General features: G+C 39.2%; 1 protein-coding gene across 1 annotated transcript in view; it reads left to right on the plus strand.

Annotated features, from left to right (window-relative positions):
* Positions 1–26137, plus strand: part of DKK2 (dickkopf WNT signaling pathway inhibitor 2) — a 94288-nt gene that overhangs the window by 34412 nt on the left and 33739 nt on the right. The gene's annotated exons all lie outside the window — the stretch shown is intronic.

A 26137-nucleotide genomic window follows, 5' to 3' on the forward strand; every position in this document is an offset into this window, starting at 1 on the left:
TAGGAAACCTGGAACAGGGCCCCTCTGTTAGCATGTAGAATAGGAAAAATAGTAAGATGAACCAAGATTAGCATATATCATGACAGAAAGATATTGAATAGTTACAAATAACAGATTGAGGTTTGCAGGTATGAATCGCCCTTTTGCTCCCTGAGGGGGAGCCTCCGTTGTGAGCGATGTTTCAGGCGCTGCCAGTAGTGTAGCGTCCAGCGTTACAAAATTGACAGTGCGAGTTTGGCTTAGATTGAAAAAGCCATGGCATTGTAAACAACATTCTTGCTATATTGTTGATGAAAGAAACACTGTATTTAGTCTCCAGTCATGAACATCATTTCAAAACAGTTGAACTGTGGTTTTTCAGTCTATAACACCAGCAAAGAAAAATCTACAGCAAAAGCAAATATGCCATTAATTAAGGACTATTCTTCTTAAAAGTAAGAATTTATTAGGTATATAGCAAATCAAGTCCAATACATAAGTTTTAGTTGGTTTTTATTGTTGATTATTCATAAAACTATGCATTGTTTTAACTATTTTGGCCTGTTGACGTTTACATTTCTGTCCTATCACCCTTTACACACTTTCCTTTTCTCCGGTTACAAGTGCTCTTATCGCCTCTTTATGTATTTCTTTTCACATTACATATTTCATTATCATGTTTATTCATTTTCATAGCGATAAGGTTCCAAAACATTCCCCTTTCTTTCACAGGCACAGTTCTTCCTACTATAATTATTTGAAAAGTTGAAGTCTTACCAATTTAAAATACTTCACGTTATACTTAAAATTTAAATTGTATATATGTCTGTAGAACATTAAAGTGAAAAAGATGAAAAAAATACAAAAGTTTGACTTAGAGTTTTTAATTAGCAATTTATTTTTTATGTAGCCATATCCTCTCTAACTAAAGAAATAAAGACTGAATTAGAAGAAGAAGTCCCCTTACAAAAAAGATATGTACATACGTATGTGTGTTCACACACACATGCATGTATATAAAGATTTTCTCTATAAAGCAGGGTTACATCTAACGCATTCTCAAAACCCCACCGCCTACGATGAGTCTGTCTTTAGCAAGGTGGTGTACAAATTTCACCTGGGATGCTCACAGCAATTCCGGAAGGCAGGCACAGGATTATTTTCAGAAAAGTGAAGTAACTTGGCTAAGAACGCAAAAGCTGAGCTCTGAGATCAGAATATTAATCCAGGTCTTTCTCATTCCAGAGTTTGTATGCTTTCTCTGAAGCCAATTCCTGACTTTTTTTTCCCTAAAGAAACTTAAAGTGGATGCCTCTAAGGAGTTGCTGTGTGCGCATGTTGGTTAAGTCAGTGACCCCTATTTGTAATTCTTCCGCTGCCCCCTGACAGTTTTCACATAGTACTCAGGAAGCTATGTGTATCAGTTGCAAAGTCACATACTTATAGTGTGATCAATGCATGTGAAAGCAGAATTACTTGCGATTTCATTGCCTCAAATTTAAACTCTCCGACATGGTCCTCAGTACGAAGTACTATGTAATACTCTCTAACCAGCACAAATAGACCGATTGCTCTGTCCAAACAGGACATGGGGCAATTTTCCTGATTATCTATAGACCTTTGGATGTGGTTCATCTTAAGAAAATTTGACAATAAATTTCTTAAACATACACTTTTGGAAAGTATTATTGATATTTTACGGAACTATTCCTTTTACATGAGAATCTGTTGAATATTTTCATTTAAAATTAGTATTATAATTTTTAAATTCACTCTTCTTTTTTGACTGGAGCTACTGAGTAAATGGAATTTGTTGTAATCTGCTTGCTGGCATCCATTTCAGAGACTGCCCACCGCAGAAACATTGACTGGTGGTCCTTACTGAAGTAAAGGAAGGGACGTGGATAGACCTTTATGTCCATAAAAGTGATTACAACAATTGACAGAAAAATGTGGAGACACTGTATATCCTCTTCTTCCAGAAGAAATTTAAGCAAAATAACTTGTTTTGTGGCCAGACTAAGGGCTACCACCTTGTGAGGCTGAAACAGAATGGACTAGAAAATCCCAGTGCATTCAAAATAGATTAGAAAATACGGTTCACTTACTTTGCGGGAAAACAGAATGTCTTGACAATGAGAAGAAAAGACGACGTTCCTCTGCTGGGATATTTCACGCTCTCCAGGCCGGTGGTTTAGCATTCTCCTGCCTCACCTACCTAAACATTCACAAAAAGGGTGTTTCCTATGCCAAATGGGCTCTGGATCATCTTTGTTCTTGAAGAGTCCTGATAGCTTGAAGCCTGTAATTCTAGAAATAAGAGCCTGATATTAAGCATCTGCACATGTTGTCCATTGTCTCCTCCAGAAGAAAACAATAGTTGGGTAAGACTACACTCTGATGGAATCCATTTTCACCAAGTAGGTGCATGTAGTCAGATGTAATTTGGTAGACTATAGAAGAGAAAAAGAAGAAACTATTTAAAAATGAGCAGGGCAAAGTGTCAGAGTAACTGTTTACATATAGGTGCATAATTGCAGATCTGAATATTTATTTCAATACCTCTGAGTCTTGGAGACTTTTGAGAAGAAAAATCAGTTTCTAAGCCACCAGCACCTTTATCACAGATGTTTTGGTTTGTGAATTGAATATGTTCCTCTCCTCCAATAGCTTTTTTTGGATGAAATTGTGAGGAAGTTTTCTAGTTGACATGATAAAGGAAGACTTGAACTCTGAGGAAATTATGAAATTTCTCTCTCAGGTGCCTGGGTAGCTGATTGCCCCCCGATAACCTTGTTGATCCTCTTGGTAATTTCCGACATTTCAGGAGGAATTGAATCTATTTGCATATGGACATAACATGGATAAGTATGATCTATATATTCCCACCGAAACATGCAGCACTTGGCTGGTAAAAAATCCAAAAACCTGATTTTCACAGGATGAACAAATAAAGTAATTGAAGCATTCGCCCTGGAAAGAATGGCTAGCAGTATTTTGAGCGTTGATATGGAGTGACTGTTCATTCATTCAACCAGGTATTTAATAAACACTTGTTGAGAGCCTGTTGTGGTCAGGCCCTGTGCTGGATGCCGAGGCTGTGGGAAGAACTCTTGCGTGATACAGCTGATATGAGGGGAAGAGTTCTTTTCTGTAAGTGGTGGAAAGAGTGGGACTAATGGGTGGGCATTACAGAGATTCAAATCTTGAGTTTTGCATAAGGTACAAATTTCTAAAAATCAGAGATTTTATAAAAATAAATGGGCTGTTTTATGTTATAGAACTTTCTAGGAGTCTTCTAAAGGTAACTTTATGTCAGTTTGTAGGGAATATTTACTATGATAGTTGATGAAACTTTCTATGCTTCCTCTCAACTCAATGATTTATTTTTAAAATCACATGAAATTTACTATTCGTCAAATTAAAATTAGGTTCCCAGAATTAACCTTGGCCTAGAGAAAAGGCCAAACTAGGTGTCGGACAGACACTCCTCAGCAAAGCAGGAAACAAACCTACTGGTTGTCTTCCTGCCACGACTGCCTCCAAAAGGAGAGAGGCAGTCTCGTGCAGCTGTTTCTCCTGGTCCTGCTGGTTTTCAGACTAACGAAACAGGCCACCGAGGGAACTACGAAAACCGGTCTCCTCCCCTGACCCAGTGATTCTGTGTATGAGGTTAATCACCAGACGTTGCCCTTTCTTTGATGTCTTGGAGTGTGAGGGCAGTGGTGGCCTCCAGGACCTGTGAACTTCAACACCCACATGATTTCAGAGTTTACCTTAGAACTCTGGGCTCCAAAGAACTTCATTTAAAAACCTTTCTTGTTTGTGTACTAAACTTACAACCTGCTTCAGTTACAACCTGCTTCTGATCAGGAATACTGATCAGAACACTTGAAACAAGAAATCTCTGTTTATGCTTTTTCCCTTAGAGTTGCATGTTCTATATTCTCCGTAAGTCGAATCATAGTGTATTTTTTAAATCTTATCTACAAATCATTGTAGGTGATTTGTATCTGAACACTTATCATTTAAGAGATTCTGTGACTCTGACGGTCTTCAATGGCAAATATATGCTGTTTTTGTACATTCTATTTGATTTTCATTACAAATGAAAGATTTCCGAGGTCCAAACTTTTTTGATTTTTAATTGTTCAGGACTATTTTCTCCCCCTTAAGATCTCTCAGTATCACAGAATTAAGAGTTTGGGGCAGATATTCACACAGCGGATAAGGTAAAAATATAGAAGTAAAATTTCTCTCGGATTTCTCATGGTGAAAGGTACTTAAAGGTTCAGAGTCCTGTTCCTCAGTAACCTCGCTCTGCGTGCGAGAGTGACGTGCTTTTCCTCCTGCGTCATGTAGGATTATGAAGATTCATATTGGTGGACTTATTTTTCAAAGATTCTTTCAGCAAAAGGTGAATCCTTTCTGTGTATCTTATTTCATGAAAAGCAATAGAACATCCATTGAGACTTTTAGCTAATCTGAAAAATGACAACAAATGGGATTGGTGAAATTTCTGAGATAAAGTTTAACTTTAATTTATAAATTCTTATATAAAGTAGTTTAAGTAGGAAAAAGACTTTGAGAACTCTAATGAACATATTTCCAGTAGTGTCTATAGCTAACTAGAAACGAAGTAAAGATTAACAAAAACACTATATATTTTAACTCCTAACTCATTAATTTTCAAAGATGTTGTCTTAGAAAATGACATTAGGACTATAATTAATCTTTATATAACATTTAATATTATTAGATCCTGGAAACATAAAAAAGGAAACAAATTGGATTATAGGAAGTTAATATTTTAGGTAATAGATCTAGTGTTATATATAATTCATACTGTTAATGGTATTCATAATATTCTCCATAACAAATGAAACAAATTTTTAAATAAAATAATATACCAGTCTTGAGAAATTTTCTGTGGTAGAGCAGCAGCATATTTTACAAGAAAAATGAATGCAGAAGTGGGTCCTGCCGTCTCCCTGAAGCTGTTTGAGCAGAGTTGCTGCCTGTGCCCCTCTGATGGCCACACGGAGCCCTGTAGGACTTGCTCTAGTGTCGGGGCTGCAGGACAGTCCTCGGAGGAAACCCAGGACCTCAGAGGAGAGCAGCTGGGGCCAGATGGGGCCGGGGGAGCCGGCAGAGGGTCACCTTCATAAGTTCGTTGTCTGGGTCTCCTTGTTCTTCCCTGGTTACTCCCCTTTTATTTACACAAAGAAAGTCATCGTGCTGAACTATAAAAGAGAAGAAGAGAATTGGTCTCTAACTCTTAAATGATTTTTTTTTCTACAATAGCTGTTTCACTCAGTATAACCCTTTGAATTATTTAATTCAGAATTATTATAAAGTTGAATTACGAATTTTTAATGAGGATCATTTACCAGTGACTGTTTTGGAAGACTCCTTCTGGAAGAGAGAGGGATGGATGTGTCTAAATCCCGGGCTGAAATTGTACAAGTGGACTCTGAAAAGTTGTCTTTAGTGAATGTAAGCAAAGCTGCAAAGGTGCTGTGGCCACTTTGGTCTTTGGAACCAGCCAGCAGCACACGGGCGTTGCCCTGAAAGCTCTGAGAGCTTGCCTTTGGTCCTCCTGGGGTCTTACACAGGCTGGTAACAACGCAGAGACAAAGACAGGCAACTGGCCCCACTGGTGAGAAGAGAGGATGGTATGTGAACCAAATAGTGGAGAGGCTGCTAAATACAGTGTCTGCTGGCAGTTTCCACAGACCACAAAATGCTCTTTAAGTTCTTCAAACCAAATTGCTTCAACCACTAGATAAGGTTTCAATGCGTGATACGATTAGGCTGCAGGCTTTCTTCCCCCTCCAAGTTAATATCTTTGTTTTGATTTTGGCTGGGGAAGTTCCTTTGTTGGTCAGCCACAGCCTTTCCATTAACTCACATAAATTCCCCCTCTCACAATGCTTGCCAGCTTTCTCCCTACCCAAACAGGACAGATAACATTAGCAGTGTTGCATGAAACGTCTAAATTTAAAATTATTTTTCCCACAGCTTCCGACCACTGGATTGTGAATAACTTCAGGACTATTCACAAGCTTCCTAATCAAAGCACCGAGCTTGGGAATACTTTTCATTTTGACTAACAACTGTATCGCTATGCATGATATTAGAAATCATTCATAGGTTTTGGAAAATAAAGGGGTACAAGAGTTGCTTCAGAGATTACTTTCTGATCCTGTGAAATCTAGTTGGACTGTTTTGTCTGCCCAGAGCAGCGGTCACTGGGAGGGGGTACGGCTCCCCCTTCAGTTCCTAGGAGCGTGGAGTTACCATTAGGCCTCTAGGCCTAATCCAGCAGTCCAGTCAGTCTGCAATCCAAGCCGCCAGCATGTTTACTAAATTGCTATTCGTTGTGAAGCAAACTGGTCCTTGTGGATCCTGTGGCAATGACCACGTGAGTAAAGCTAGTTCATATTTCCCGTGTAAATGAGCTAGAGAATTGAGTCTATTACTGGGACAATTAGGACCCGGCATTCATTGAGCGTTCTGCCACGTATCAGGCTTGGCTAAATACTTCATAGACATAATCTCTTGAATTACTGACAACAAACCAGAGTGATAAGTATTATTTTTCATGTTTTACAGATTTATGGGCACAGTTCCTTTAAAGAATTTGCCCAAGGGTATATGGTCACCAACAGAAGGACTGAGCTTTAAGCGGGACCCTGAAGGCTCTGTCCTAAACCACTGACTCCATGCTATCTAATTCAACTCTAGCCAGCCAGGCTTTGGCAAGAATGGAGAAGAAGAAACTTCCCTGTACTTGAACTAGTTTCTGATTCACAGGAACCCAAAGAGAAGTCCATATTGGTTCTGTGCAGTAGCCATGCGGGATCTCCATGGCTCCTGAAAAGATCTCCATTCAATCCGTGTGCAACTCTTTCTTTCTCAGAGGACATGGGCATAGCTGGCGAGGTCTCAGTAAGACATCTGTGTGACAAGAGTGATAGCAACAAGCCCAAAGAGTTTTTATCTTCTGCCGGGCACTGTTCGAAGTGCTTTCCATGCAATAACTCATTTACTATGCTCGTGTGCAATTACTCATTTACAGTAACTCAGGCACTCTCATGTTCTAAAGGCAGGGTACAGTGGGGGGAGATTTTTCTATTCAAATATATGTGTCAAATGCTACCCACCATATTCTCTTTTTAAAGATTCACATTTCACATTAGCCTAGTAAAGTCTCTGAGAAGTTCTGCAGTAAAGAAACTTATCCTTGTTCCAGTCAACATATCCCAACTTTATTTTAATATACACTCCCATCTCCACTAACATCTCATATATAGTATAGATTAAGGATTGCTATTCCAGATCATTAATAATAGACTGAATCCAGAAGCAAACCCATGGGCAAAACTTTAATGGGCAGGAGGTGGGGAGGGGACAACACGTGGGGACGGATGTTACTCCAGCAATTGTAAAGACCACACTAGAGACACTGGCTCAGGTAAGCAAAGCTGCATTCCACACGTCAATCAGAAAGTTGTTTGCCAATGCAGACATAAATATAGAAAAAGTTTGGCCCTTAACCACAGGTTGGCGCTTAACCAACCCAAAGCTTTAGAATTTCTATTTCCGAATGCAAATCTTTCATCTTCTAATATGGTGATTCCAGGATTCAGGGCAGACTAGCAGCAATCTGTGACTGCTGATGATAGGACAAATCTGTTCAAGCAGAGATAATCTTGTTACATGTACTTGTAAAAATCGTTAGTGTTTCATAGCCAGCTACTTATCTCAGAACTCAGAGGACAAGTTCAGTAAGTGACTTAGATTCCTTTCTGGCTCCATGGCGTCACTTTAGAGTTTAGCGTGAGGATGGAAACAAAAAGGAGTGAGGCAAGGTTGGCCATGGAAACAACTGGAGAGAGGATCCAAGGGGCATGATGAGGATGGAATTAACTGTCATTGGAGATCAGGGTTTAGAGCTGAGGATGTAGGCTGAGTGGTCATGAAGCCTTTGCAAAGTCTGAGCCTCACAGATGAACCTCAATGATGGGTGGGATTTGGAAAAATATGGATGAGGAGAAGTAATATTCTGATGTGTGTAAGCTTGTATGTGCGTGCATGTGTGTGTGTGTGTGTGTGTGAGAGAGAGAGAGAGAGAGGCCAGGCAAAAAGAAGGCATCAGTAGGGAACAAAGACACTGAGACAAATTGGGCCTGTGCTCTGGGATTGCAAGAACTTGATCTGGCTGCATGGAAGTGCTCATATGAAACATTAGAAATGTGAATTCAAGTTACAGAGTTCTTTGAAGTCCAGACCAAGAATTTGGACTTGTTTCAGTAGTCAAAGGAGCTCTGAAGGTTCTCGAGCGGTGGGTTGATGTAAGAAGCAGGGTCTTGGGAAGACTCACCCAGTGGTGCTCGGCGGGGTGATCTGGAAAGAAAGAGAGAAGGCAGGGAGCTCTGCAGCAGGCAAGGTATAGAGCGCAGCCTGGAGAAGACTGCATGGAGTGCGGTGGAACGGAACCAAGAGGAGGGCCCTGACGGATTACTGTTATAAGGGTGAAGACAGCTTGAGAAGAACATAGGAGTACAAACCCGGGTGATTCCTAAAATGCAGGTTGAAATGATTAACTCGGAATCACACTTTCTCTATGTAGCACGTCAGTTTTGAATAATTACACTACTAATGTAAATAAACTCATTGTTTCATACCAAAAAAGTAACATTTCAATAATTGCCTGTAAAAATTCTCTTCACAAAGGATTTTTCTAATCCATTGTGGAAAAAAGAAATGTGCTCTTTCATAATTTGTGAGGGTATATTAACAATTTTTCCTAAGTAATGTACACTGTGGATTTATATGGGAAGGGCATTCCTCTTTTGCATAAATTCTATGCTCACATAGAACAAAATTTTGTAATCTAGAAAGAAGTAATCTGTTACCTGTTCTATTTAACATCCCACCTTCAAAGTCTATGCTATTGATTTCAGCTTCTTTATGGTAATCATTTTCTTCTATATGCGCAGAAGGAAAAAGAGAAAAACATAGACGAGTCATCTTTATTTTGAACACTGAGTGCATTTTCCATTTGCCCTTTCTGACCCTTCTCCACCCTGGTCAGTGCCCTAGGAAGCTAACCTGTGAGAAATGCATCAGGGGTACCCTTGCTTCTGGTTACCTGTTGAGTTTGGCCATCAGAAGAGACCAGCAGGAAACTGAACGGTAGCAGGAATGCAGTGGTATGTTGCAGAGGACCAGTCTGCACATTTTCCCCCAATTCTATTTTTAGTGACATTGTGCTGTTAGCTTGCAATCAGCCATGATGGGAGAATTTATACCAGGGACATGAGCGAATGTTGCAAATCAGGGTTTTCATTTTTGGACAATCAGGTTACCAGCACACCACTAGAGGAGTGTGGCACCAGGTATTCACACCTGTTGTTCCTTCTCTACTTGGCCATCTGGGTTGGCTATGTACTTCAACCAAAGGCGTATGGAGAGACTCTTTCCATAAAGCAACATTATTCAGGTTTCTGTAACCACTCCCTCTCTTCAGGCTTAGAAGAGAAAATGGTTCCCTATGCTGTTCACCTCAGACTACAGTGCCATCTCTTTTGTTCTCTAAATCCACACCATACAATATCGTAGCCACTGGCTACATGTGGCTATTGACCACTTGATGGTATGACTATCAGAATAGTATAACTGATGATTTTTAAATTTTATTTAGTTAAAATTAATTAATTAAAATTAAAATTTAAAAACAGAATTAGTATAAAACATTTTTTTCCATTAAACATAACTTTATTGTTTTGGTAGAATTATATTTTACTTGAGAATTTATTATTTGAACTGAGATGGCCTGTGAATGTGAAATACACACCAGATTTCAAGGACTTACTATGAAAAAAAGAAAAACATCTTACTAGTAACTTTTTCATATTTATTACATGTTAAAATAATATTTTAAATATGTTGGACTAAAACATATTTATTATCAAGATTAATCTTACGTTTCTTTTCACTTTCTTCATGTGGTTGCTAGAAAATTCTAAATTACTACATGGCTTCCACTATTGGACATTCCTGCTCTGAACCTGGCCCACACTACTGTAAATAGCCGCTTTATACTCTTTTCAAATATACACCTTAAATATGCCATCAGTTTCTGCTTGGTGGGACCCTAACTGATACCAATACCAAAAAAAAAAAAATCTGTGACTAATTCATTTTATTCCTTATAAGCTAAATTTCCACTCTATTTTTAAAGAGAAAAGAAACAGACTTCTGTTGATGGATATATTCAGTGGGCACTATTAGATAGCTGTCACTTGCTTCTAATGATGTTTCCTAAACAATTTTTACAGCGTGCTCTAGTGGAACAATCCTCAAAGATGTTTCTGTAATGGAAGGAAGTATCAATATTGTTAAGTAGCTATCAAATGCCAGACAATTTTTGGATAGATTATCCAATTCAACTCTCTCAGTAATCCTGAGAGATGGGAATGTTTTGAGGTATCTTCATTTTACAGAGCCGAGAACTCAGGCACGAGGAAGTCACTCACTAAAGGTCACACAGCTGGAAGCATGGAGGACAAAGCCAAGACCAGATTTGCTTGACTTCATAGCCCAGGATCATTCTAGCACACCAAACAATAAATATTCCTTACTCTAAGGCATTTTAAAGAAAATTTAGGGGAGAAAGTTGTTGATTTTGCCAGACAATGATTTAAAAACTTTCCTGGCAACGTAGGGGGTCTTTGGCGCTCCTTTTCCCTCTCACCCAGTCTCTCAGACCACATTCTACTTCTTCCTCGGCCCAAGGGTAACCACTTTTGAACAGACCTAGAAAAGGCCATAAGCTCACAATACTTCCATGAAAAGTTGCTTCTGAGGGTGGCTTGTCCGGTCACTTGCAGGAAGCGAGAGCCAGAGGTTTGGTAGAACCAATCAGGCTGCGTCGGGCAGGCTGCGTTCTGCTGAGCCCAGCCCTAACCCCAGCCTTGGTCTCACCCCATCCTGCTTTGATCTTTAATCTGAGTGTTATGTGGATCATTAGATAGTCTTGCTTCCCTTTGATGACCCTGGGAAGGATGAAAACAGAAGCTCAGAGGTGTAAGCTGTACCCAAGTCACAAAGGGATGGAGGTCCTTGACCCTGGGCTTGAAGACGTCACATGCTGCCTCCCGTTCTTATTTTCCATGGATGCATAATTGGATCCTCCTGCATTTGACTCTGACTTTCAGTGTAATTCTTCATGGGAGTTTTGAAGTGATGTTTACACACATGTTAGCACTTGTGGCATTGGACTTCACGTATACTCCCCTGCTAAATGGGTGTGAAATAAAAATATTTTTTTAAATGCAGGTAGGGATTGTACTTGAACCCACGTTAGGTCTGGAATTGGGCACAGCTGTGTGACATTAAACACTAAAAAGGGAATGACAAGAACGTCCAGATCTCTGTAAAATCGGTCATGGCTTTGTACTCCTTTGTGCTATCTGATTAAATGGGACAAAGCAAGGGATGCTTCCTCCTGTATCCACTTTATATTTTTGGTCTGATCTCGTACGACTGCGTGATCATCTAGGTCTCCTCTCACTGGAACTCTTCTGAAACTGAAGGCAGAGGAAATGGTGCTGAGGGATTAAAAGTAGAGCTTGGAATGAGGTGGACCTGAGTTCAGCTGTTATCTAAATGCCATGTGATTGTGGACAGTTCCTTCACCTCTCGGTTTCCTAATCTTCAAGAAGAGGATGACATCATATCAGTTAGGATTCTTCGGGTATAAGAAACAGAAATCAACTCTTAAGAAATTTACACAAACCTTTTTTGAAAAAGGAATTTATTGTAAGGATTTGAGGTAGCTGAATAGATCAAATGAGTGAATGAGCTGGGCCTCAGAAGAGTATGAACCCATGGAGCTCCAGGATTCTAGAAAACAAGACCTTATGGGCATCATTAGGGCACCTCAACCAGAACGAAAGAGGTCTAAACAAATCCCATGCTTTGGCCTCCCTACTCAAGATGCAAATTCCCAGGAAGGGTCTGAGTGGCCTGTTTGGGGTCCTGCATCCCTTTCCTTGGCCAACGCAGAACAGGACAAGGTAGGTGCCCACACTGACAAACTACAGTAGATGAGGGCGGCTGAGTTCTTACATAAAACATCAGGGTGTGGCTGCCCAGGAAAGGGACACAGGTGTTGGACGAGTAAGGAAAGGAAGTGTTTTTACAGACTCTTGACTTACAGAGTCATCATGCCCTTCACATGAGATCATTGGCATAGTACACAGTAACAGTACATGTGAGTTGTCAATAAAGACCACTTTTAAAAGTTATCGTTAGTAAAGAGTTCATAATCCAGTTTATTCTTCTCTACTAAGAATGGTCATGTTCTCAAAGAGCATATTTTACACACACACATGCACGCACACACACACACACACACACAGAGCAGTCCCTTAGATTTTACTAATAAGGCATTGTAACAATTTGCTATCTAACTGGATGGAGATATATGGCAAACAAAATACATAGTAATTATGTCCCAAATAGTTAGTATGCAATTATTTAATTCAAAAATCTGCCTTTGCTATTTCAAACATAAGCCAGCAATAAATCCCACACCATCTATTTTAGTTAGGGTAAATCATAGTCGTATGTGGTCGTGATTATGGGTGATTGTGGGATAAAGAATTTAATCTTAGAGTATGAATGAAATATACTCTTGTTGACATTTATGCATGACAGTTGGGGAACAATAGGGAAAAAGCTAACAGCTAAGTGATATAAATCCCCTTACAGGAAGAATAATGAAGAACATTTATATCAAGGACTCTGATTTTTAATGATAGTTCTGATGATTTTGGAAGCCTGGGCTCTCCATATTTAGAATGCACCAGCTGCTTCAAATTAGAGAGACTATAGACTCTTCCGACATGGGTTCATTGATGGGGGGTGTGCGTGTTTGTGTGTGCGCTAATGTCTCTCCAGTTATGTGCAAAGAGAAAAATCTAGAATACTTCCCTGAAGTATTAGTTTATAGAGGAATATATTTGGTGCCAAACTGCTTTTCCACACTAAGACTGCCCATCTACACTGAAATTTCTAACTCTTTAAAGAACATTAAGAGGGAATCTACTATTTACACTTGACCTGAAATTGCTTATGGACTGCATGACCACACGAGTGGCTTAAAAGGAACCAACTCTATATTTTTTTTAAATTTCTGCTTTCACTTCACAACAGACAACGTCTTCCATTGAAACTAAACAATTAGTGCCATCAAAGAAAGGCCTCAAACAATTAACGTAAGACTCAGAGTTATTTTCCTCATTGGAACTCTTTAGTAAAAGGCACAATATTTATCCAAAGTGCAGAGGAACCAACGTATACCCTCGCTTCTGTAACACATCTCCATAAGAGAACCTCCCGCTACACTGGTGGTAGCTATTTGGTGTCAAGATACAGTTCCTGCCAAACTTTTCAGGGAATTCTGTGAATAAATAGGAGTTGAAGGAAATTTAAAATTATGCCATTTTATAGTTGCATTGTGTAGCAGCCCACTGTGGGTATTCAAATGACTCTGTCACCACCCTTCCATCCTGGAAATATCTTAATATTCCTGCAGGGCCTCTCGACCACCATTAGGGACAATATGGAGGAAGCTTGCCTGGCTGAGATCTAAACTGGGTCCTGATGAGAGACTCGGGTTGGTTTTGTACTGTAGATTTGTATATCTGAGTAAGATTCCTTTCCTTCCTGCCTCGTTTACTTCCTTCCTCCCCCTCTCCCTCTCTTCCTTTCTTCCTTTTAGTTAAACATTTTGTTTTGTGATAATTGTAGATTCACTCGCAGTTGTAATAAACAACATAGAGAGGTCTAGAATACCCTTTGCCCAGTTTCCAGAAGTGCTAACGTCTTGCAAAACTGTAGCACAAAATCACAACCAGGATATTGACGTTGATATAAGTCAAGACACAGGACATTCCATTCCCCAGGGATCTATCATGCTGCCTTTCATAGTCACATCCACTTCTCTCCTGCCCTAATTCTGTCATTTCAAGAGTGTTCCATAAACGGAATCACACAGTGTATAATCTTTGGGGAGTGTTTTATCTCACTCAGCACAATTCTCTGGAACTCCATGGGGGCTGTTGTGTGTGTCAATAATTCATTCATTTTTTTTATTGCTGAGTAATATTCCGTGGGATGGGTACACCAGTTTGTTTAACCATTCACCTGCTCAAAGACAGATGGGTTTGTTTCCGGCTTTTGTCTATTAAGAATAAACGTGCTACAGATATTTCATCCCAATGTTCATAGTAGCATTATTCACAACAGCCAAGTGGTAGAAACAACCCAAATGTAACATCAACAGTTAAGTGGATTTTTGTATGAACAGAAATTCTTGATTTCTCTGAGATAAAAGCCTAGGAGTGCAATTGCTTGGTTGTATGATAGTTGCTATTTTTTTTTTTTTTTAAGAAAATGCCAAACTGTTTTCCAGAGTATTGCACCGTTTTCATTCCCGTCAGCAATGTCTGGGTGATCCAGGTTCTCTGCAATCTCACTAATGTTTGGTATTGTTGCTAATTTTTTTTTAATTTTAGCCATTCTGATAGGCGTGTACTAACATTTCATTGTGCTTTTAATTTGCATTTCCCTAGGAACGAATGGTGTTGAGCACCCTTTCGGATGCCTTTGCCCTCTGTCTATCGTCTTAGGAGAAATGCCTCTTCCTGCCTTTTGCCTCCTTTCTAATTGGATTTTTTGCCTTTTCGCTGTTGAGTTTGAGAGTTGCATATATATATATTCTATATACTAGACCTTTGTCAGAGACGTGGTCTGCAAACATTTTCACCTACTCTGTCACTTTTCTTTATCTTTTTAACAGTCTTTCATAGAGCAAAAAATTTTACATTTTGATGAAGTCTAATTTATCATTTTTTCTTTCTGTGGATTATGTTTTTGTTGTCAAGTCTAAGAATTCTTTGCCTAGCCCTACTTCCCAAAGTTTTCTCCTACATTTTTTTCCTAAAAGTTTTGTTGTTTTATATTTACGTTTAAATCCATGATTCATTTTGAGTTAATTTTTTGTATAAGGTATGAGATTTAGGTTAAGGTTATTATTTTTTTTCTATAGATATCCAATTGTAAGAGCCAAAAAGAAACAGAAAGAGGAAGGGAGGGAGGGAGGAAAGAAATGGCATCATTTTAGCATAATTAAAAAAATTCAATGGAGAAAGGATAGTCTTTGCAATATATTTAACCAATTTATTGTTTTGGCTACTGCTTTACATAATCTACAGCATCTCCACTGTGGTTTCTCTTTCTGTAAACTTAGGTTTCAGCATCTTTGTGCTATGAGCTGTGATGCTTAACGTGTATATGGAAGGCCCAAATTTATATTTTCTCATATATTTACAAGGTCAGCATTTTACTCATCCAGTTACGTGCTTTCATAATTGTCAAGTTAGTTAATTAAAAAGAGAGAGAGGTGGAAGCAGGTAAGCCATTCTCAGTGTTCTCTATGTTATACAATGTCCCCAGGTCAGCAGCCCCACTTCCTCTGGGTTTGTTCCTGTTCTGGTGCATTAGGAGCACCAGAAGCTAGGGAAGGAGGCACAGGTGACTGTCTAGTTAGTGATTGTGGTGACGAGAGGAGTAACTTATGCAAACAGATCTTGTACATTCCTTCTTCCTTCCCTCCTTCTACAAATGGTTAATAAATACCTGGGAATAAAATGTTGAACAAAGTAGACAGGTCTTTGTTTTCACAGAGGTTTTATTCTAGCGGAAAAGGAAGAGAATAAGTAAACAAAGGAAATAATCACAGATTGGAATAAATGCCAGTTCATAAGGTTTATCATTGCCATACATTGAAATACTCCAAACCTTCAAATATTAGCTGTGTTGCTTGTAATATTAGAATTACAAAATGCGTCATCGGAAAGATATTAGTGTTGAATTCATTGGCAATATTTTATCGATTTGCCCAATATTTGTTGAGTATACCAACATTGCCCTAGTTTGCTACTATAACGCCAAAGAAAAAAATTGTTTTGATCTCTAAGAATTTATAATTTAGCTGAAGAGATACGAATATACATAAACACATAAATATATGAAATGTATCATATAAGGAGAATGAATTGTAGAGAAAGGTTAAAAACAAAAATCATTCAGTGAAGAGGAAACATCCCGTCTCTTGGGAATGATCATGGAAAGGCTTCGTTGAGCAGCATCATGAAGATGGGCTTTGCAGGAACCCTTAAAGGGAGACAGGATTCCAAACAGAGAGCACGGAGGAGACACAGGGCAGTGAAGGTCACCCTAGGAAGGGCCCGCGTGGAGAGAGAGCACAGCTCCTACGTTTCAAGAGCGACAGAACGACCAGTGTGATGTTACAGCTTAGAAAGTAGGCAATTCAAACACGAGGGGAACAAATGTGTGGTGATGCATGCTGAGGGCTCGTGGAAAGATGCTTGTTGGTACCTCGACCCTCTGCTCATAACAGCCTCCAAAAGAATTCCAACGAGATTGAGGCTTTAAAGAGGATGAAAGAATGTTTTTGTAAGTGTAATCACTTTTTAAAATTTTAGACTGAATACTGGATAAAATGTAATGTTTTAGAAGAAAAATCTTTATTTTCTAATGAAAGGCTAGAAATATTTGTTTGCATAATGTGTCAACATGAAATTACAATAATTTTGTTGTTAATTCAATTAACTTTTAAAAAAATTCAGACCACTCCTTGTGAGTCCTTCGGGCACAATTTTGCTTTACTCTGACTCCATCCCTTTTTCCCATATAGGCTGACCCTCCAGTAATAGCAGAGTCAATCGGCATCGTAAATAATTGAGTTATTATATGCTCATCGGCAAATTAGGAGCAGATCCTTCTCACCCAGTTGTTTTACAAATGGGCGGCATGTTCAGGGGCCAGAGGCCTGACCTGTGTTGAATTCATGCTCATGCCACGTGCCCTCTCTGAGCGGGGAGATAATAATATTTACTTCATATTATTGTCCTAAGGATAAGACGAGACCATGGATGTGAGTTTTTAAAAAAACTGGTAGAGCGCTCATCTAATACTCCTAGATAACAGACTTCGCGATAGTCTGGACTGCCCCTCAGCACCTCCGCATTGGCCCAGGGCCTCCCGCAGCAGCTCAGAGTGCCTGTTACTATCGGTAGCGTTACCGAAAAGAGCCACAATACCGCAGTGCATTAGTCTGCCTTTACGCACAGAATCTGTTTAATGAGTTTGTTGATGAATGAGTGAACATTATGTGAACTTGTTTACAGAGAATTTAGCATATCTTATTTAATCATAGTAAATCATTCAGAATAGAAAAATCATATTACTGTGTCCAAAAAAAAACCACCCCAAAATTCACAGAATTATTACCTGTTATACTTCTGGGATGATATACATAGTGAAATGCTGAATAAAAGTAAAATTCCGTGTCTTCCATTGGCTTCACCTTGTGTTTAAGCAGACATAACATGTGATGTAATATGCAGAAAATTTAAGAAGTTTGAACCTAAACATTGGTTTGAGCCTAAACATTTAAACAATTTTTGATAACATATGGATAGATATATGCATATATGTGTGTATATATGGATGCACGCATAAATATATCTACAGGTAAATATCTATATATGTAAATACATGGATGGATATATGTTATAGATATACAATCACATAGTCTAAGTTGAAATTAATAATGCTAGTGCCTCAGAATGTGCTGTTTCAAATCACATTGATAGGGAAACAAAATAAACATATATAGCTATACAGCAATTGAAGTTAAAATTAAAACTTTATTTCGGAGCTCTTACAGCATCTTACGTGGGAGGAGCTTTCTGTAGGCTAGATTGGTGTAGCAGATACCATAATACATTCACCAAAAGGAAATTTTATGTGTAGATTTGTGGATGAATACTTTAAGACTTACGGTAGTAAACTGAACTGCCCGGTTTTATGGATTGCCCCCTTATGAATCTATTTGAACATTTAGAACAGTCTTAGGTGGTTAAATGTCAAGGTTTAACAAACAAACAAACACCTGGGTCCTGTGACGTATGAGGAAAGACGGAACCTGCACCTGTGCCCTGCTGCAGCGAGTGAGAGTAAGTCAGCAGTAAGGCTGGGAACAGCCAGCATCTGCCGACGGTTACACGCCGAGCAGAGCAGATCCCGGGCACGTGCAAGCCCTCACGGTTTGGTCAGCAACACTGTCCCACAGTGATGCGGGGCTCCTTTAAGATGTCACATGTATGTAATTTACCGTGGAGTGGCTTATTTACGGTACACAGGAGGATACCTTGCTGGTTGTTCTCCTACAGTTATTAAATCTTAGCAGCAGTTAAAATCCAAGATACCGCATGACCTTGCACAAAATGACAGGATGCTTCCTACACTCTTTCTGTCTTTGAAAAATTAAGTAGTCTGATCAGAACTCAAGGAAAGGGAAAAATGTGAGTTTTTGAGCCAGATGAACTTGCCTTCAAATCCTGGCTCTTTATTTAACTTTTCTTGGCCCATGCTTTAGTTTTTTTGCACAACAGACAAAACAATATGTACCTTGTATGGCCATTTTGAGTATTAAATGAGATAATGGATGGAAATATACAGAATAACGCCCAGCATCTGTTAGATAGCCGCATTCCCTCGTCCTCCCCCAGCACGTCTCCTCTCCCCTTTGTATCGTCCATGGGGAAACCAACAGAAGAATCAGAGTTTTATAAATTCTAAAGTTCAAAATGTTGAATGTTTTCTTACTGAAAAGTAATGCTAACTCATATGAGAAGAACGAAATAGCTTTTCATATATTGGTGCCTATAAGAAAAAGCCAGAAACTGTTCTAAGAACTTTACATATGTTATGATTTTAGTCCATACGTTAATAAATATCCCATTCAGTAAATATTATTATAAGCATTTTCCAGATGCTTATCGTCATTAATTACGAGGAAAAAGTACCAACTTATATTGGCTTTATAACAAGAATGCAGACATGTTTATCCTTCTTGTGTTTTAACAGAACTTTGCTTTGCACTTAATAGGTAGTCAAGAACATTAGTTGATTTTTTTTCTTGAGAGTTCTCATTGCTGAACCTAGAAAGATGTCGTTATAGAGACTGCCTCTCTGATCCAAGCACCAATTAAGAAGCTCTAGGTAGACAGATCTATTTGGGTAGGAAGCGGGAAATCAAGAAATTTGCTCTGTAATTTGTGAATAACCTTGATAAATTTTGCTTCTGTGAACCGGTTTGTTCAGTTATGTAAAGATGGTGGGGGGCGGGGAGAAAAGGAGAGGGAGGAAGGGAGATAACACAATGCTCTAAGTTCTCAGGTGTGAGAAATTACTAGTGAGTTGTCCTTGAAATGATCAGATTGCACTTCGGGAGGTTGCACTAAAAAAGATATATTAGCAAACAATTTATCAGAGCACTGCCAGCCTGAGGCCCTTACTTCTCTGGATCTATTAACTAGCATCACAAATAAATGGATGCTCCATGACAATGGATTTAAAGCACCAAAGAAATTAGTGTCAGGTTGCTACATCTGGATTATTTTCAGGGTGGAAAATAAAATAATGAGATACCAACTGGGCCACCCACTGCAAAATGTGGGTGACCAAGTGAGCCAACGGGACCTCTAATGACTATTTACTCCAAAGGACTCTGCATGTAAACTACTTCCAGACTGATGTGGTGCCAAGCTCAGAGGATTAAGTCTCTCAATGGCTTTTGTTGATTAGCAGCCAAGGCATCTAGGAACAAAGTAGGGGTCTCCTTATTAAACATATCAAGAATATTACTTTCAGACAAGTAGAATGCAAAGAATGGATCAAAGAACACTATAAAATAGATGGAAGACAGTGGAAATAAGTAATAACAGCCTCACTCATGCTCTGGATTTAGGGAAGTTTGTTTAGTTCAGGCGTTACTTTTCAGAAGACTTTGAAGCACTCACATTAGTGATCCGGCCTCCACTGGAGGCAGTTGTGTGCCTGTCTTTGGTGCTGACGACCTTGAGGGCGGGAGTTTCCCTCCTCTGTCTCACCAGTATACTATATACCTTCTAGTCCTTTCCTCCTCCAGCATGAAGCAGAGTATAGACATAAATTGTGTAATAGTTGTTTCTGAAATATGTTAAATTGAATTATGTAGCTACTATTGCTTTAATCATATAGAAAGCATGAGGAGGAGCGTAACATGGTTTTGTTTTAGGAGAGAGAAATCAGTAACACAAAGAAATTGCATGTCCAGGAGGAATAGTTCAATATCACTTAATGTGTGGCTGGGTTTATCCTGATGCAGGGGTCTTGTATATCTCAGACTAATCCAATCCCCTGAAGCAATGCAAACGACAGAGTACATGTGGAAAATCACATTCTCTATATGTTTACCCAGAGAAAACACAAGCAAGGAAACGTTTGCACACTATGACAAAAGTCAGCGCTAGAGTAGATCCTAAGATGGCCACCCAAACAAATGTTTACTTCTGTAAAGCAAAGCAAAGCAAAGCAAAGCAAAGCAAAACCTAATTTGGTATTTTAGGAGTCTGAAACATAATAACAACGGTTATTTGATTCTTTTTTTTCTGTTTCCAAATAGTCGTGCTAACATTTTGGAAACTTTACCTTCCTGGTCGTTCTCAGAGAACTGGTCAATTGCATTTAAGAGTAAGATTTCCTAAGACACACTGTCAAATGTAAATTGTGGCTGCCAGTTTGCCCTCTTTAGATACAAGGCAGCCGTGTGGGTATTAGGGGTTCACCTGCAGTTCTGGAACTGCACTGTCCAGGTTTAAGAGTTTTCCATTGATCAGTGATGAAGTTTTGCCACACTCCTAACGTTCTGTGGGCTCAACAGGCCCTGTGCGGATGTAGCACTTCACAAACTAGACCAGAATGGGGAAAATTAGATTGAATTTTGACCAAAAGCAATGAGTCTATGTTGGGTCAACCATTTGAGAAGTTCTGTAACAGCAACAGGGCCTGCCAATCAAGACAGCCTGATGGATGCGCCACTGGAAAAAGAAAGTGTCCTGTAACAATAACTCACGATGAGGAGGAGGATGAGGAAGATGGGGATGGCCATAATGACAGCTCCTGTGGAGCGCTCGCTCTATGCGGAGCACTTTGCTGAGAATTTCACATCCATCATCTCACTGACTCTTTAGAGAGATAACGGCCAAAATAGATAACCATTACTCTTCTCTAAATGGACTACAATTGCATGTGTGCAGTTATACACATATTCAGAAAGCTTCAAAATGTTCATTTACATTTTTAATCTAACAATCCCATGGAGCAACAGAGAATGTCCTCATTTCTTTACATTAATTAACTCATTCAATCCTGACAATAGCCTTGTAAGGCAGATAGCAATATTGTCCTTATTTTATAAATGTGAAAACTGAGGTTGAATAAATTGTCAAAGGTCAGGCACCTCAAAAGTGGAAGAACTGAGATTCAAACCCAAGCCACAGGGCTGGAGCATGCTAAAGTGACCCAGACTCAAAAATACATGTTCTGAGGAAAATAATGACAGTGGTTGGCTTTTCATAAAGTCCTATGCACCTCATAATATCCCTGAAACTGTGTGGGAAGCATCTCCTTTTCCTCTATTCTGCATTCAGCTCTGCATAGAAACAAGAAGTTCTCCAGGTTGTCTGTCCCAGTCAGTTGGGATGCCACAGAGCGGAGCTTGAGGGAGGTTGGAATTGTAAGAATGGAGAATCCTTGACCAGTTTAACCCCTGGGGAGAGTCCTCTGCTCTTGAGGACCCTGTGTCTGCCTCTGTCAGCTCTTTTCCTTTGCTTCCACCAGTCAGTTCCAAGTGACGTTTTTCTCCCTGTTTTCCTTAGCTCATAAAGTGGCAGAATATTGTTCACACCTGAAGCAAACACTCAAAGTAAATATCAAAAGCCCCAAACTGGAGCCTGAAATTTTGGGGAAAGGCTGAATGAGGGAAGCCAGATTTCAGTTCTAAGCAAAGACCGTGAAACTGCTTCTTTGGGGTAACTGACTCTTAATTTTTTTTTTTTAAGCATAAATCAGCCTCATCCTCCAAGAACCCACCACTCAACTTAATTCCAGAAAGAAACTGGGATGTGCTTTAGGTCAAGGGCCAAATCTTCTTCCTGAGTACTTTTGTTTCACTCTGGGATGTCTCTAAGTTGACCACTTAGGCTTCTGCGGAATCCAAATTGGCAACATGGGAAAGGGAGGAGGGGGGACTGTAGATCTTGAGTGTCTTTGCATCTTCCCTGCAGTGGGGCAGTCAATCCTAGCAACTCCTCTCCTCCCAACCTGAAGGAACTGCAGCCAGAGCCAGCTCTTCAATTTTCCATAAAGCCCGTGTCTGACGACAGCCCAGGAATCCCGCCAACACTTTCGAAGCCAAACTGCCCAGAAAGCCGTGTGGAAAATGAAGCATCAGTGACTGCATTATGCAGTTCGTTTTACGCAGTAGGTCTCTCTGCTATCTGTTGGGCACACTGTGTTTCACAGCAACTTTAATTAAAAGTAAATGCAATATTTGCAATAACTTAAATATGAGGCAGGATTCCATTATTTAGATTCTTTCTTTCAGTCTCAATCGTGATCAAGACCTCCTCAGTGGAGACAGAGAGAAAAAAATATGTATGTGTGCACACATGTACACACATACACACATACACACATGTACTAGTAAGCTGGAGAGAGGACTGGTATGAGAACTCGTTGTATCACCTTAAGCAAGTTGCTTAATTATCCTCATCTATAAAAATGATGCTAACAACCAAAATGAGACACGCTCTGGAAAGAGTTGAGGAGCCACAGCAGTGGATGGGGCTCTACTTAACTTAGCTGTCTCTGAATCTTCTACCTGTACTCTGTCTCACTCTCCGAGGTTTCCTTCCCAGCTCCCTTCATTCATTCATTCTTTCTTTTCTTTTAACAAGTATTTATCAACTCTACTAAGTGCCTGGCATTGTGTTCTAGATGTTTAACAAAATCCTAACGGAGAAGACAGAGCTGTGCCCTAGGATCACGTGATCATTCTCCTGAAACTCCTTCTGTGACTTCCAGTTTCTTTTACACTCAAGACCAGTGTCTGGGTCCTGGCTGAGCAGGCCCCCTCTTGCTCTGTCGCCACCTTGTTCTCATCCCTCTGGACGTTTTAGCCTTTGTTTTCCTCATGCTGTCTCCTGCCACAGGGACTTTACACGAACCATTTCCACTTTCTGGAACCATTCTTCAGCACAGCCCTCCCTTCCACCAGTTAACTCCTCAGCCCCCTTCAAATCTCAGCTCAAATGTCGCTTCCTTGGAAGGCCTGTCTCTGACCCTTCGTCTGGATGAGCTTCTTCTGCTTGTGCTTCTAGGGCACTGCGCCACATTTAGTCAGGGTTCCGACCTAAGCTTCTCATGTTTGTTTGTTAATCTCTCTCCACCAAACAGCAAGCTCCATAAGAGTGAACATCGTGTTGATCTTCTTCCATCATTGTGGAGCTGGTGCCTCCCCCGGTGCCTGACCTATGATAAATGCTCAATATTTGTTAGTTGAATGAATGAGTCAGTGAGTGGATCCACCAAAGAACTTCACTGTCATCAATTCTTATCCCTATCAGTGATTGGAAAGCTTCAAATAAATCAGTCCCTCCTTTAAAATAAAAAAAAATTAAAAAGTTGTGCACATCTGTAGTACACAAATGGTAGTAATGACGACAATTCTTTGAAGATAGTTCCTTACTGTGACCTTTCTTCTTCTTGTAATCTATTCTTAACCAGAAACCTATGGCTGAAAAGCCTGGTAGTTCTGAGACAGCCTCCAGAGAATTATGACTTCCAGGCTCTTCATTAAGATGCATGTTGTTTAAAGAGGGAAAGAACCAGAGGCTTCCAATAGGCTCTCTCAGACAACTAAATGCGAACAATGGTCAAGGCATCTCGTTTACTTCCTAACAGATGAGATTTAAATAAAAAACACACGTCCATTCTTGGGAAAATTAGAAGGGTTGAAAATCTAGAAGCGATGGAGAGTTGGCTACCAGTGAAAGCCCCAGGAAATGGATGAGATTGGTGTTCAGTTGCAGCTTTTGTGGCTGGAGTTGAAGTAATGCTACATACACTTTGGCGGATAACGCATGTTCCCACATAAATTCCATTGTGTGTGAAAAAAATGAACGAAGTGCATGCTTTTGTTTAAACTCAGAATCTGATTCCAAAGTTTGGAAATGTTTGTTATTATTCTTCAGTGAAGGAATATTATGTCACAAAAGCCAACTTTTTACTAGAGTCACTATTTTAGCTACTGCTTTTTGGCAAATTATTGTGTTAAATTACTACTTGGTCATTATCTCATCATTTCAATCACCTTAAAAGTATAAATCAATTATCCATGACTTATTACAGACATCCAAACCTAAGTTCATTTGTAACTATGTACTTAAAAGTCTTCAGATTTTCCCAAGTTATTTTTAAATCTTAAATTACTATATGTATCACTGGATTTTTCACTGGACTTCAAATACAACCAAGAACTTCTTAGTGCTATTAACATTCTTTGGAAGAAAATGCAAAGAATTATATAAAATATTTAAAAACAAGGGAAGTAGGTTACACATATTAAATCTCATTTTTGGTTACAGGCTCCAGTTTTTATTGCTTTTTAATTGGGAGGATCATTATGACTCTTGGCTTTGACATTCTTGGGAAACCTATTCCTGCCAAACTTTTGGAAATAACTCATTAGACTCTCAAAAAGATATGTTGCCATAGTTTTAACACAGTGGCTGATATTAGCTATTCCAAGAAATAAGAAATATTGGTTATCCGGATATCAACAAAACAACATAAAGGTATATTTCTATTTTGTATTTTCAAAACTGCTTCTTAGGTGGTATTTAAATGTCAAGAAACAAAATTTATAAGAGATAGATAAAGTAAAAAGGATGTAGGAGTGTAAGAGAAATGTGGAAGGGGAAAGATTTCTTCTTTTACCTTGATTCTGTTTAAAATCAAGTAGGCTGTGTGATAATGAACACTGTATCAGTCAGGGCTTTCCAAAGGAACAGAACCAATAGGATAGATATAGAATATATTTGTAGATACAGATACATGAGAGAGAGCGAGAGAGAAAGAGAGTGAGGACGACATATAGATCTCTATCTCTAACTAGCTATCTTTTAAAAGAAATCAGCTCACATGACTGTGGGACTGGCAAGCCTGAAATTCGTAGGCTGGAAACTCAGAAAGAGTTAACACTGCAGTCTTCAGACAGAATTTCTTCTTTTCTGGGAAACCTCAGGTTTTGTGCTTAAGGACTTTCAACTGATTGGATGAGTACCACCCACATTACCAAGAATAATCTCCTTTCCTTAAAGTCAATTGATTGTAGGTGTTAACCAGATCTACAAAATACCTGCACAGCAATACCTAGATGGATCAGTTGGATTCAATAACTGGGCACATTAGCCTACCCAAATTGACACATGAAAAAACCATCACAAACACCAATTTGCTTATTAGTCTCCAACTTTCTTATCTGCCCCTTGCTGGCAATTCAATTCATAGTCTTCATTTAAACTTCAAAATAAAGAAGTTTTGAAAACTCTGGTACTTCTGATAATTACCTTTTCTTCCTTTAGTTGCTCATTCTTTAATAATTTTATTGTATGTTGGTACATTCATCTGAGAATCAAAAATGGAGGAGATACACGAAGCTCGCTCTACCCACCGTGTCCTTGATCAGCAGGTCAAGTATACAAGATCCTGTTGGCAGCCTGATGAAACTTAGGGACCCCTTCTCAGAATAATGTTTAGATACAATAATAGAACTAAAAGGAACACCATTTATCTTGACATATGATTACTTGAATTTGTGATATAGCAATATATGTGTTTATTTCTGTATTAAATAACAAGATCTAGGTGCAGGTTTAATAGCTACCATAATTTTAAACTGGTGGTGAGTGGAAACAGTGTTTTGAGATCCAGAAATAACTGTAATGTGATATGCACATGTCTGTGATTTCTGTTGTTGACAAAGTCACAGATACTGCTAATACCACTGTGATCGCATTGTGCCTTCACAATTGAAGGACATGCAGCTAGAGGTTAGTGAAAATAAAGACGTCGTGTTTTCCCAACCAAGTTCAGAGACCTCTGGTTA

Source organism: Equus przewalskii, chromosome 2, assembly GCF_037783145.1.
Source record: "Equus przewalskii isolate Varuska chromosome 2, EquPr2, whole genome shotgun sequence".
In the NCBI taxonomy this organism is placed as follows: domain Eukaryota; kingdom Metazoa; phylum Chordata; class Mammalia; order Perissodactyla; family Equidae; genus Equus; species Equus przewalskii.